Source organism: Amblyraja radiata, unplaced genomic scaffold, assembly GCF_010909765.2.
Source record: "Amblyraja radiata isolate CabotCenter1 unplaced genomic scaffold, sAmbRad1.1.pri S35, whole genome shotgun sequence".
Lineage (NCBI taxonomy): Eukaryota > Metazoa > Chordata > Chondrichthyes > Rajiformes > Rajidae > Amblyraja > Amblyraja radiata.
The window spans coordinates 703719-715929 of NW_022630148.1; positions in this window are offsets into that span (position 1 = coordinate 703719).

The following is a 12211-nucleotide window of genomic DNA, read 5'->3' on the forward strand; positions in this document are numbered from 1 at the left end:
GGTTACTTCTTACTAACCAATTGTAGTGCTTGTTAGTAGAAGCTCCGCCTACTATGCGGTTTATATTATCAGAAGTCTGCTCAAGTAATTAGCAAAGATACTAGAACGGAGCAAGATAGACCACTCCTGCAAATTCCAATGGACTGACGTGTAGTACGCAACGGAGCGGTACTTCCGCCATTTTAGTAAACTCGACCCGGCGTTAGTTATGCCTCTCGCAGTGTAATCATCGTTGCGGGGGAACAAGTTGTGTTTACTATGTTTATAGTATCTTTGCTTGGTCACTATGTAATATTATGTTTATTGGTAATGAGTGTGAGTAGCTGCTAGTTACTGTAACACCATGCAGATGAATGCTGTGAGTGAGTGGACTTTAATAAACATGTGTTGTACATTGACGTGTGTACGACTCGACTCATTACAAGCAGGACAGCACAAGAATGGACCCTTCCACCCACAATATTTGTGCATGAAAACATTTCAGTATCAGCTGAAGTAACCCACTCATCCAATCCTCTCCCTACCTTGTACACTTGCTTACTGAAATATCTCTCGTATGCTAGAACGAAGACGACATTCTCCAACGTCTCTTGAATCGCCTCTTCCAGCCTCTGGCGGTAATGATTTGTCAAATCCAGCAGCTGCCAATCATCACACCTTTCCAGGAGCTCCATCGTCGAAGACATTGGAGGAGCTGTGATGAATCAAAATAATGGAATTATCAAGTGTTGTCTGTTTTCCTCCACCCATAGCTGTCACCACCCCCACTCTGCTAAAAGGCAGACCACATGACGGAGATGAGGCGCTCCGATCAGCGGGTTGCTGTCAGGCCACGAGCCGGATCTACCCGCACCCTGTACGGAGGGAGGGAGACCCGGCTGTGATCCTCGACTTGCCCTGACAATGGTCCCCAGGCTGTTGCTGTAACTTATTCCCTGCGGCATCTAAACAATGCGCTAACTCACAACAATTGCCCCTCTCCCACTGTTCAATCCCACGGGTGCATTCTCTTCTTGATTCTGGATTGACACAATGTTCAAGTTCAAGTGAGTTTATTGTCATGTGTCCCTGTATAGGACAATGAAATTCTTGCTTTGCTTCAGCACAACAGAACATAGTAGGCATTGACTACAAAACAGATCAGTGTGTCCATATACCATAATATAAATATATACACACATGAATAAATAAACTGATAAAGTGCAAATAACAGAAAATGTGTTCATAATAATCAGAGTTTTGTCCGAGCCAGGTTTAATAGCCTGATCTCTGTGGGGAAGTAGCTATTCCTGAACCTGGATGTTGCAGTCTTCAGGCTCCTGTACCTTCTACCTGAAGGTAGCAGGGAGATGAGTGTGTGGCCAGGATGGTGTGGGTCTTTGATGATACTGCCAGCCTTTTTGAGGCAGCGACACCTTTTGACAGAATACACCGTTGCGACATTAAACGCGACTTATTCTCACACTTTAGCTTTAACATTCAGAGTTCAGAGTATGCAAACAGGCCCTTCGGCCCAGCGAGTCCATGCCAATCATCAATCCATCACCCGCTCACACTAGTTTTATGTTATCTCACGTTCTGCATATTAGGGGCACATTTACAGAGGGCAATTGATGTTCATGCCAGCATGCCATAGGGATGTGGGAGGAAACACACGCTGTCATAGGAAAAACATGCAAACTCCACACAAACAGTGGCCGTGGTTAGAATCGAACCCGAGTCTCCGGAGCCGTGAGCCAGTGGTTCTACCAGCTGCACTACTGTGCCGACACTTATTATTGTCACATGTACTGAGAAACAGTGACAATATTTTGTTTGCATGCTGTCCAATCTAATCAGGTAATACTGTTCATTAATACGGCCAAACCAAGCACAAGTACAGCAGGTAGAGTGAAGAGAGTCTAATGAAATATTAATATTATTCATTGGATCCTTTTACCCTATCCCCGCCCTATCTCGAGGGGCAGAGAGAGAGGGGACGGGAGAGGGATAGAGGGGTGAGAGTGAGAGGGGTGAGAGATAGAGAGAGAGAGAGGGGGGTGGATAGGGAGGGAAGAGAGGAGAGGGGGGAGAGAGATAGAGAGGGGCGAGAAAGAGGGAGGGGAGAGGAGGGCCATGTCTGAGCGAGGAGCAAGGAGGGATAGAGGAGAGAGGGGGGAGGGAGAGAGAGAGAGAGAGAGAGAGGAGAGAGAGGGTAGAGAGTGAGAGATTGAAGATTCAAGAATAAATAAACTGATAAAGTGCAAATAACAGATAATAACGGGCTATTAATGTTCAGAGGTGAGGAGAGGGAGGGGGAGAGGAGATCCATGTCTCTGAGAGGGGGAGGGGGTGAGGGGGAAGAGACAGAGGGAGGGAGGAGAGACAGGGAGAGGGGGGGGGGGAGAGAGAGAGGGAAGGGGGAGAGAGAAGGGAGGGGGAAAGAGGGAGGGGGAAGAGACAGAGAGGGGGAGAGACAGAGGGGGGGGGAGAGAGAGGGAAGGGGGAGAGAGAAGGGAGGGGGAAAGAGGGAGGGGGAAGAGACAGAGAGGGGGAGAGACAGAGGGGGGGGAGAGAGAGGGAAGGGGGAGAGAGAAGGGAGGGGGAAAGAGGGAGGGGCAAGAGACAGAGGGGGGGAGAGAGGAGGGAAGGGGGAGAAGGGAGGGGGAAAGAGGGAGGGGGAAGAGACAGAGAGGGAAGGGGGGGAGAGAGAAGGGGGAAAGAGGGGGGGAAGAGACAGAGAGAAGGGGGGAGAGGGAAGGGGGAGAGAGAAGGGGGGTAGATGGGGGAAGAGGGGGGGGAGATTTTAAAATGTTACAGGCAGATTTATCACTTCTGAATCTTTTTAGATGCCGAAGGAATCAAGAAAGAACACATGGTCAATGCTTACCTGCAGTTCATCGCGTGTCCTCCAGTTGGTGTAGCGCGGCAACAGTGACCCGACTGCCGTGAAACCTCCCTATTGCGGTTTAGTTAGTGATGAACTAACAACCTCTGTCTGTCTGTCTGTGTGTCTACTACACGTTGTTGTCATTCACGATGATTTAAACTTCCCACCTATGTTTATTCAACCCGTTTCCAGCGGGAATGTGAAGGTCGGTGGTGGAGAAGGAACTAACTCCCAGTGACCGAGCGCGCGGGCGAGCGACCGTTGGTGAAGAACCTTCTGGAAACGGCGGGAAATAACGGATGGCAACGGCTGAGGGAGCGCGAGCGGGAGCGGCGACAGTTGCTGGGATCCCGGCGGCCATCTTGACTACTGGCAGTCCGTCAGTCAGTCTCCCGTTGACGTCAATGGGGGTGAAGCCAGAGGCAGCCATCTTGCCTGCTGGCAGTCAGTCAGTCAGTCTCCCGTTGATGTCAACAGTGTGGTCTGTGTCCGCCCGCCCGCCCGGGAGCGATGGTCGACAGTCGGGGTTGGTTAGTGTGTGGGTGGGGGCGGGTGAGTGAATGAGCGACGGTCAACAGCTGCTGGGGGGGTTAACGGGGGCATTGAGCAATTTGATTGAGTTTACGGGCCACAAGCGTCGGCGACAGTTCGGCGGCGGCGGCGATGGACGGTTAGTGGGGGGGGGGGGCCGCCCGGGAGCGAGTGTAATACAGTTTATCCGCCCGGGAGCGAGTGTAATACAGTTTTGGGGCCCGGGAGCGAGTGTAAAACAGTTTATCCGCCCGGGAGCGAGTGTAATACAGTTTATCCGCCCGGGAGCGAGTGTAATACAGTTTATCCGCCCGGGAGCGAGTGTAATACAGTTTATCCGCCCGGGAGCGAGTGTAATACAGTTGTGGGGCCCGGGAGCGAGTGTAATACAATTTATCCGCCCGGGAGCGAGTGTAATACAGTTTATCCGCCCGGGATCGAGTGTAATACAGTTTATTTAAGAAGGAACTGCAGATGCTGGAAGATCGAAGGTACATAAAATGCTGGAGAAACTCAGCGGGTGCAGCAGCATTTATGGAGCGAAGGAAATAGGCGACGTTTCGTAGCAATGTTACAAAATTTTGAGATTTAAAAAATCAAGTCTGTAATTTATCCCATCAGATAAAGCATAAAAAGAAGTTTAATTTGACACCTAATTCACTTTCATATCTCAAGTATTTAAAAAGTTATGGCCATTTTCATACTCGGAAATTAGCATCTAGTTCCCTATTGATTTTCTATGGACATAACAAAAAAGCTGTGATCGTGGACAGTCAAAAGCCCATAACTTTCTTAAAAATTAAGAGAACTGAATGAAATTTTCAGTTATCATAGATTGAAGCATTCTGAAACAAATATAAAACAATCTTACTTGGATGACCTGAAAGTTAAGCATATAATTAGTTAGTTACCCAATTGGAGCTAATTTCAAACTTCAATTACTAGATCTAAACATCTATCTATTTCTTAATAAATGATTAACATTTTTAAATAGCCTAAGTATCCAAATAATATTCACAAATAATTCACAATAAAACATGATTTTTAAATCTCATTTACATTAATTTATAGGCCAAATGGAAGGTATTTAGTGTTCAATTGCTGTAAATTAAAGTCAATTTAAATCAGCTTTCTAGTGGGTTCCTGTGAACGCGCTGGTTTAGAACGTTCACATTGCGGTAGATTTGTGCCTCAAATGCCCAGAAAAATACTGCGGGATATAATGGGCCCAAAATGAGCTACTCGCAACATTAAACTTTGTATAAAGGGATCTTAAGAAGCCCTTTTTAATGTGAAAATAAACAGCCTACCTTCTATTGTCCACTGTATGAGAACTGGTCCGTTGCCAGCGGTCGCGGGTTTAGAGGTTAATTTTTAAACTATAACAATTATATAAAGCCTTTAAAACTAATAATAGCTAAAGCGACGGAATATTCCTGCGATTTCCCGTTAATAATTAACTAGGCTGAACATCCTCGATTGGAACAGCCTAGGGGAAATCGCGTTTTACACCCGCCCCCCCTCTAAACGGCGCCAAAATCGCGCACACCCGCAGCGACAGATTTGCAGCGACGCTTCAGGTAGACTTTGCAACATACCTACGTTTCGGGCCGAAACCCTTCTTCAGACTGATGGGGGGGGGGAGAAGGAAGGAAACAGGGAGGAGGAGGGCGGGGGGATGGGAGGAGACAGCTCGAGGGTTAAGGAAGGGGAGACAGCAAGGACTAGCAAAACTGGGAGAATTCAACGTTCATGCCATCCGGACGCAGACTACCCAGGCGGAATATGAGGTGCTGTTCCTCCAATTTCCGGTGTTGCTCACTCTGGCAATGGAGGAGACCCAGGACAGAGAGGTCGGATTGGGAATGGGAGGGGGAGTTGAAGTGCTGAGCCACCGGGAGTTCAGGTAGGTTATTGCGGACTGAGCGGAGGTGTTCGGCGAAACGATCGCCCAACCTCCGCATAGTCTCCCCGATGTAAATCAGTTGGCATCTAGAGCAGCGGATGCAGTAGATGAGGTTGGAGGAGATGCAGGTGAACCTTTGTCGCACCTGGAACGACTGCTTGGGTCCTTGAATGGAGTCGAGGGGGGGGGGAGGTGAAGGGACAGGTGTTGCATCTCTTGCGGTTGCAACGGAAAGTGCCCGGGGAGGGGGTGGTACGGGAGGGAAGGGAGAATTAACAAGGGAGTTGCGGAGGGAGCGGTCTTTGCGGAAGGCAGACATAGGGGGAGATGGGAAGATGTGGCGAGTGGTGGGGTCACGTTGGAGGTGGCGGAAATGGCGGAGGATTATGTGTTGTATTTGCCGGCTGGTGGGGTGAAAGGTGAGGACTAGGGGGACTCTGCCCTTGTTGCGGGGATGGGGAGAGAGAGCAGTGTTGCGGGGTATGGATGAGTATTGGGGTCCCGGGATCGAGTGTAATAGTTTATCCACCCGGGAGCGAGTGTAATACAGTTGTGGGGCCGGGGGGGGGGGGGGGGGGGGGAGAGAAGGCAAGTCTGGTTGTTCAGTGTCGTGCAATGAACCTGCTTAGATAAAGGCAACTGGAGGTGAAGGAGCCATGAGTGACCAAATAAATGGCCATTCATTTACAGGAATCAAACACGATATTCCTTCCATTTGGCCCATAAATCCACGACAATGAGATTTAAAAATCATGCTATATTGTGAATTATTGTGTGAATGTTATTTGGACACTTAGGCTATTTAAACATGTTAACATAGAAACATAGAAACATAGAAACATAGAAACATAGAAAGTAGGTGCGAGAGTAGACCACCAGGTCCGTCGAGCCCGCACCGCCATTCGCTCATGGCTGAACACTAAACAGACACACTTACCCACAAACAGTAGACACAAGACACAGAACACAAGACACTACCCTCCCCTTTATACCGCTATCACCCCTCTCCACCCCAAGAACCGCGTGATCTCCTGGGGGAGGCAAAAAACCGGATAAAAACCCAGGTCCAATTCGGGAAAAAAATCCGGGAAATTCCTCTCCGACCCCAATCCAGTCGATCGACACTTGTCCAGGAGATCACTCAGGTCTTACTATACTAACCATACCTAGGTCCATATCCCTGCCCTCTCCCCGTAGCCCCTTATCCCCTTGGCAGCTAAAAAACCATCTATTTTAGACTTAAATATATTTAACGTTTCTGCTTCCACTGCTCCCTGGGGCAGTGAATTCCATAAATTAAATTAAATGTTTTCTTAAGAAATGGATAGATTCATAGCAAAAGGATTTGAGTATAAGAGCAGGGAGGTTCTACTGCAGTTGTACAGGGTCTTGATGAGACCACACCTGGAGTATTGCGTACTGTTTTGGTCTCCTAATCTGAGGAAAGACATTCGTGCCATAGAGGGAGTACAGAGAAAGTTCACCAGACTGATTCCTGATATGGCAGGACTTTCTTATGAAGAAAGACTGGATAGCCTCGGCGTGTACACGCCAGAATTTAGAAGATTGAGGGGGGAACTTATAGAAACTTACAAAATTCTTAAGGGGTTGGACAGACTAGATGCAGGAAGATTATTCCCAATGTTGGGGAAGTCCAGAACTAGGGGTCACAGTTTAAGGATAAGAGGTAAGTCTTTTAGGACCGAGATGAGAAAAACATTTTTTACACAGAGAGTGGTGAATCTGGAATTCTCTGCCACAGAAGGTAGTTGAGGCCACAGTTCATTGGCTGTATTTAAGAGGGAGTTAGATGTGGCCCTTGTGGCTAAAGGGATCAGGGGGTATGGAGAGAAGGCAGGTACAGGATACTGAGTTGGATGATCAGCCATGATCATATTGAATGGCGAATGGTGCAGGCTCGGAAGGCCGAATGGCCTCTACTCCTGCACCTATTTTCTATGTTTCTATGTAATAAGGGGTCGGCCATTTAGGACGGAGACGAGGAAACACTTATTCTCACAGAGAGTTGTGAGTCTGTGGAATTCTCTGCCTCAGAGGGCGGTGGAGGCCGGTTCTCTGGATGCTTTCAAGAGAGAGCTAGATAGGGCTCTTAATGATAGCGGAGTCAGGGGATATGGGGAGAAGGCAAAAGTCTTCCATCACAGTGAGGAGGTGCCTGGTGAACTCACTGTGGTGGATGTTAATTTGTGTTTATTGTGTGTTTTGTTATTTATTATTATATGTATGACTGCAGGCAACGAAATTTCGTTCAGACCGAAAGGTCTGCATGACAATAAAGGAATCTAATCCAATCCTGTGTCCAGAGGGTGATAAAAGCGAGCAAACACACTCCTTAACTCTGGCAAGAGGAAGTTGCTCGCAAATCACTACATGGTGGGGGTGTTGGCCACATACCAGACGAGCCTGCAGTGCAGTGGATCACCACATGGTGGGAGTGTTGACCACAGAATGACCGGGCCTGCAGTGCAGAGGATCACCACATGGTGGGAGTGTTGACCACAGAATGGCCGGGCCTGCAGTGCAGCGGATCACCACATGGTGGGAATGTTGACCACAAACTGGAGCGACTTATTTGATGCATTCAATGCACATTGGAAGTTGCTGTCAAACAATTAGATTTAATTCTGCTCTTTACTGCAAAATGGTTCTTTATTGCTCTGTGGCCCGTTTCCTTTCCCCGTAATACACCCATTCCCCCGATGCCAACATTTGTAAAAGCCCTGAAACCAGGTAAACAGACAAATAGGTGCAGGAGTGGGCCATTCCGACATGGGTGTGAATATCGAACAGACACAGATCGGTGACGTTTCAATGTTAATGTGAAGTAGTCATTAACCACTTGTGTCAAACGGTTAATGTGAGGCCATCCTCACCAGCAGACAATGAAGCAGCAATGCTGTATTCTGTGAATGTTTTTGTACTATTATACAATTAACATAGTGCCTTGCTACAGCAGCACCAAGAGTATTAGATAGCATTTATCGACATAAATAAGGAATAATATTGCATCAAGTTTCATCAGACTGGTGTTGCCGTGTGTAGCGAGACCGATGCTCAGCCCCTGTTCTTTAGTGTTTAGAGGAATGAGGGGTGACCTGAATGAAATGTCCATAGATTGGATGTATGCCGGGTGTCATGTTATGCTGCATGTAAGTATTTAATTGTCCCATTGTACATGTGAGAATTTAACACTCTTGACTCCCTGGTTATTCCCCTGAGTGAAGAGTCCAGATCTAGGGGTCAGTATCTGTGACTGGGGTGGTGGTCGTTGTGTTTCTGGGGTGGCTTGTTTCTGACTGAGGAACGGTGGAACAATGCAGGGCTGTCCAGCTCCACCCAGTGTAAATGTGCTTGGGATTCCTGTCTTCATCATTGTGTCTACCAGGGGTACCTCCATCCCCCAGCTACCGTTGGTCATTTGCGGTTTCAATACATTGACGACAGAGGAAGCCAATTATTCTACCCACAGTGTCTTTGTCGGTTGTGCAAGAGTTCATCGGTCAGATCCCACCTTCTGGTAACCAGTCTTCAAGCACACATTGTAGTGTATACGTTTCTTCAAAGGTAATTTTAGGTGTGGAATTCTCTGCCACAAAAGGTAGTTGAGGCCACAGTTCATTGGCTATATTTAAGAGGGAGTTAGATGTGGCCCTTGTGGCTAAAGGGATGGAGAGAAGGCAGGGGTGGGATACTGAGTTGGATGATCAGCCATGATCATATTGAATGGCGGTGCAGGCTCGAAGGGCCGAATGGCCTCTACTCCTGCACCTATTTTCTATGTTTCTATGAGTTCCAGATCTGTACTGATCCTGTGGTGGGAGAAACGTTTCACCAGGTCTACAATCTTTCAGCTAATTCCTGTATCACCATGCTAAACTGCTCCTCCTCCTTTCATCCCTCATCTCATTACTCTATACACCTCAATTGATGCTCTCGTGAAATTTAGCCTTTCCAATCATTTATCAAAGTTCCAAATACAGTTAATAATTTCCAGACTTATTCCAATTAACCACCTAACAGCCGGTGACTTTGCCAATTGTAACCTTTCTTGGAATTAGAAATGTGAGGTAAATGTTTGAGTTGTGTTTACGTGTCGGAACAGCATTTGTTTTATTTGAGCAGAAGATGTGAGCAGCCAATTCCACCCATGACATGTGTGACAGGAACTGTTGGGGAGAGAGTTCACCATTTGGACTCATCGATATTTTAAACTAGAAGGTGGTGTGCAACCTAAATGGGAACTTAAGGTTGTGTTATCCGGTTTGAGTTTAGACCTGCAGCATCTGTGAGTTTGAGTTTAGACCTGCAGCATCTGAGGGTTTGAGTTTAGACCTGCAGCATCTGTGGGTTTGAGTTTAGACCTGCAGCATCTGTGGGTTTGAGTTTAATTTCCTTCCTGCCATGATGACGCAGTGCGCAGGATGGGCGTCGCTTCCTTCCTGCCGACCGACCTGTTGCAGCGGCGGGTGAACAGGGAAGAGAAGTGAAGAGAGGGAGTCCACGGGCTGGGGCAGCGGGGAGAGGAGAGAGACAGGAGAGAGAGGGGAGAGAGGAGAGGAGCTCCACTGTACAGGCCGGGGGAGCGGGGTCCCGCTGTCGGAAGCCGGGCCGCTGTGGGGAGCGGGGAGACTCAGGGCCGCTGTGGGGAGCGACGACAGCAGATTGACATCGGTGAGTATTTTGTCCGCCGCTCCCCAGTGGACGGGTCTAATCTCGGGGAGAGACTTGGGTTAAATTCCCCCATTGAATGTGATTTTCTCTTGTCTGTCAGCAACACATTGAATGTATTGTTGTGAGTAAATGTGTCCCAGTGATAGTTTGAAGCAGAAAAGTCATGTTGAGCAACAGCTGCTGCTGCGTTTTGTCATTGGATGTGTTGGTGTAGATTAATGCTGCACATCCATCACACACACACTTGTATAAAGTTGTAACCAACACTTGATGTGTTGAATGAGCTGAGCAGTCTGCTGGAGTCAAAGCAAATGTCCCAGTTTGTTTTACACTTACTAAATGGGAACTATTTCATAATGAAACCGTCAGCTTGTTATTTCCGCTTTCAGATATTTTTGCTGATAAGACGTCCTCAATTGCCAGAGTAAAGGCCTTTCTGAGCCGTCTGTACGGAGAGTTGCACATTTTTTTCGCCCTGTGGTCACAGATAAGACTGGCTCTGGTTCTAGTTGATTAGTGCGCAAACACCTCATCAGTGGTTATCGGGCGCAGGTCGGATTGAGTAGAGTAGTAATTACATTTTGAAGTGAGCCTTTTTCACCAAGTTGAGGAGATCTAGTTGCTCAATCCCCTTTTTAAATGACTTAACATCGGGAGCAGCACGTGTGTTGGGTCCATTCCCTTATTGTCCTTGGGTAAAGGGAATATTGGTACTAAAGTCTATTGAAATTTAGCCAGTCGATGATGTAGGGACAGTTATTTTGTCTTGTTTCATGGCAGTTGGTGCTCTGGGATAACGGGAGGTTTGATGGTGTGATTTTGTGAATCTCCTTGTAAATTGCAATAACATTTAGCCCGATTCTGCGGAGCTCTAGGGTATCCCATCCGAGAGAAGTCGGCATATTATTCAGGCTTGATTTGCGCTTGTGGTCGTTACATACAATGCGGGCTGCCCGGCGTTGTACTTTCTCCAGGGTGATCTTGTTGTTGTTGAAAGGATCCCATACGGCTCCACAATACACCAATTTGAGCCTGACCAAGGACTTGTAGGCATTCTCTTTGACGGATGTACTACATGCGTGAACATTTATGTTGAGTAGGCCGAGGGACTGAGTGATCCCAGGAGAAGTTGCAGCTGAATGATAGTAAAAGGAAAGGATACTTTGAGGATTTCAGATTTGCAACACAGAATGCGTTTTGTACATGTCAGTTCTCATTTCATTATTCAAATGAGTTGGGACTGACTATTGGGTATGTGAGTTGAAATATGATATTTGCACAAATCTATTGACCACTGTAGGATGACGTGTGACTTTCACAACCGTTTTTTTGGGCGTGGAATTTTTTTTAAATTTTGCTCTTCCAGAAGATCGGAATGAAAAAGAGAAACTTGCTGGAAACACTCAGCAGTTTGATCAGCATTTGATTACAGTCCCAGCTCTGATAATGGATCATCCAACATTGCACTTCCACTGTTTTCTGCATTCACTAATTTAATCAATAAAGTAAATACACATTGTCTTTATTACACAGGTAACAAATGCTAGTCATTTGTACTTGGCCAGATCACACACAGCGGTTAGATAACCAAATACGTTTGATTTAGATGCTAGAGGTTGTTTAAAGGTAGGGAGAGATCACCTGTCCACAGCTGGGATAGTTCAGGACCATTTAATGCAGAATTGTATCTTTCAGCTATGATAATAGAGAATGTCTGCAAGATAGCAAAGGATAATCCATGTTTGTTGAGGATGAATCAGTTGGAGAGCTGAGTGCTGAGAGGAACTGATGTTTGTTCAACAGTTCAGTAGTTCAATATGTAACTGTACAGTGAAATTCTTAAAGCACATATTACACACGCAGGCATCGCCATTTTCACAGTCCAAATCCGATCCGCCCGCGAGCTCGATGTCCTGGTGCAGTTCCTGTGAACTGACCTCCCTCACCTCACCCATCTTTGTCCCGTGGGGCGCCCGTGTTAGTTGTGAGGAGGATGCTAGGAGGCTGCAAGGTGACTTGGATAGGATGGGTGAGTGGGCAAATGCATGGCAGATGCAGTATAATGTGGATAAATGTGAGGTTATCCACTTTGGTGGCAAAACCAGGAAAGTAGACTATTATCCGAATGGTGGCCGATTAGGAAAAGGGGAGATGCAACGAGACCTGGGTGTCATGGTACACCAGTCATTGAAAGTAGGCATGCAGGTGCAGCA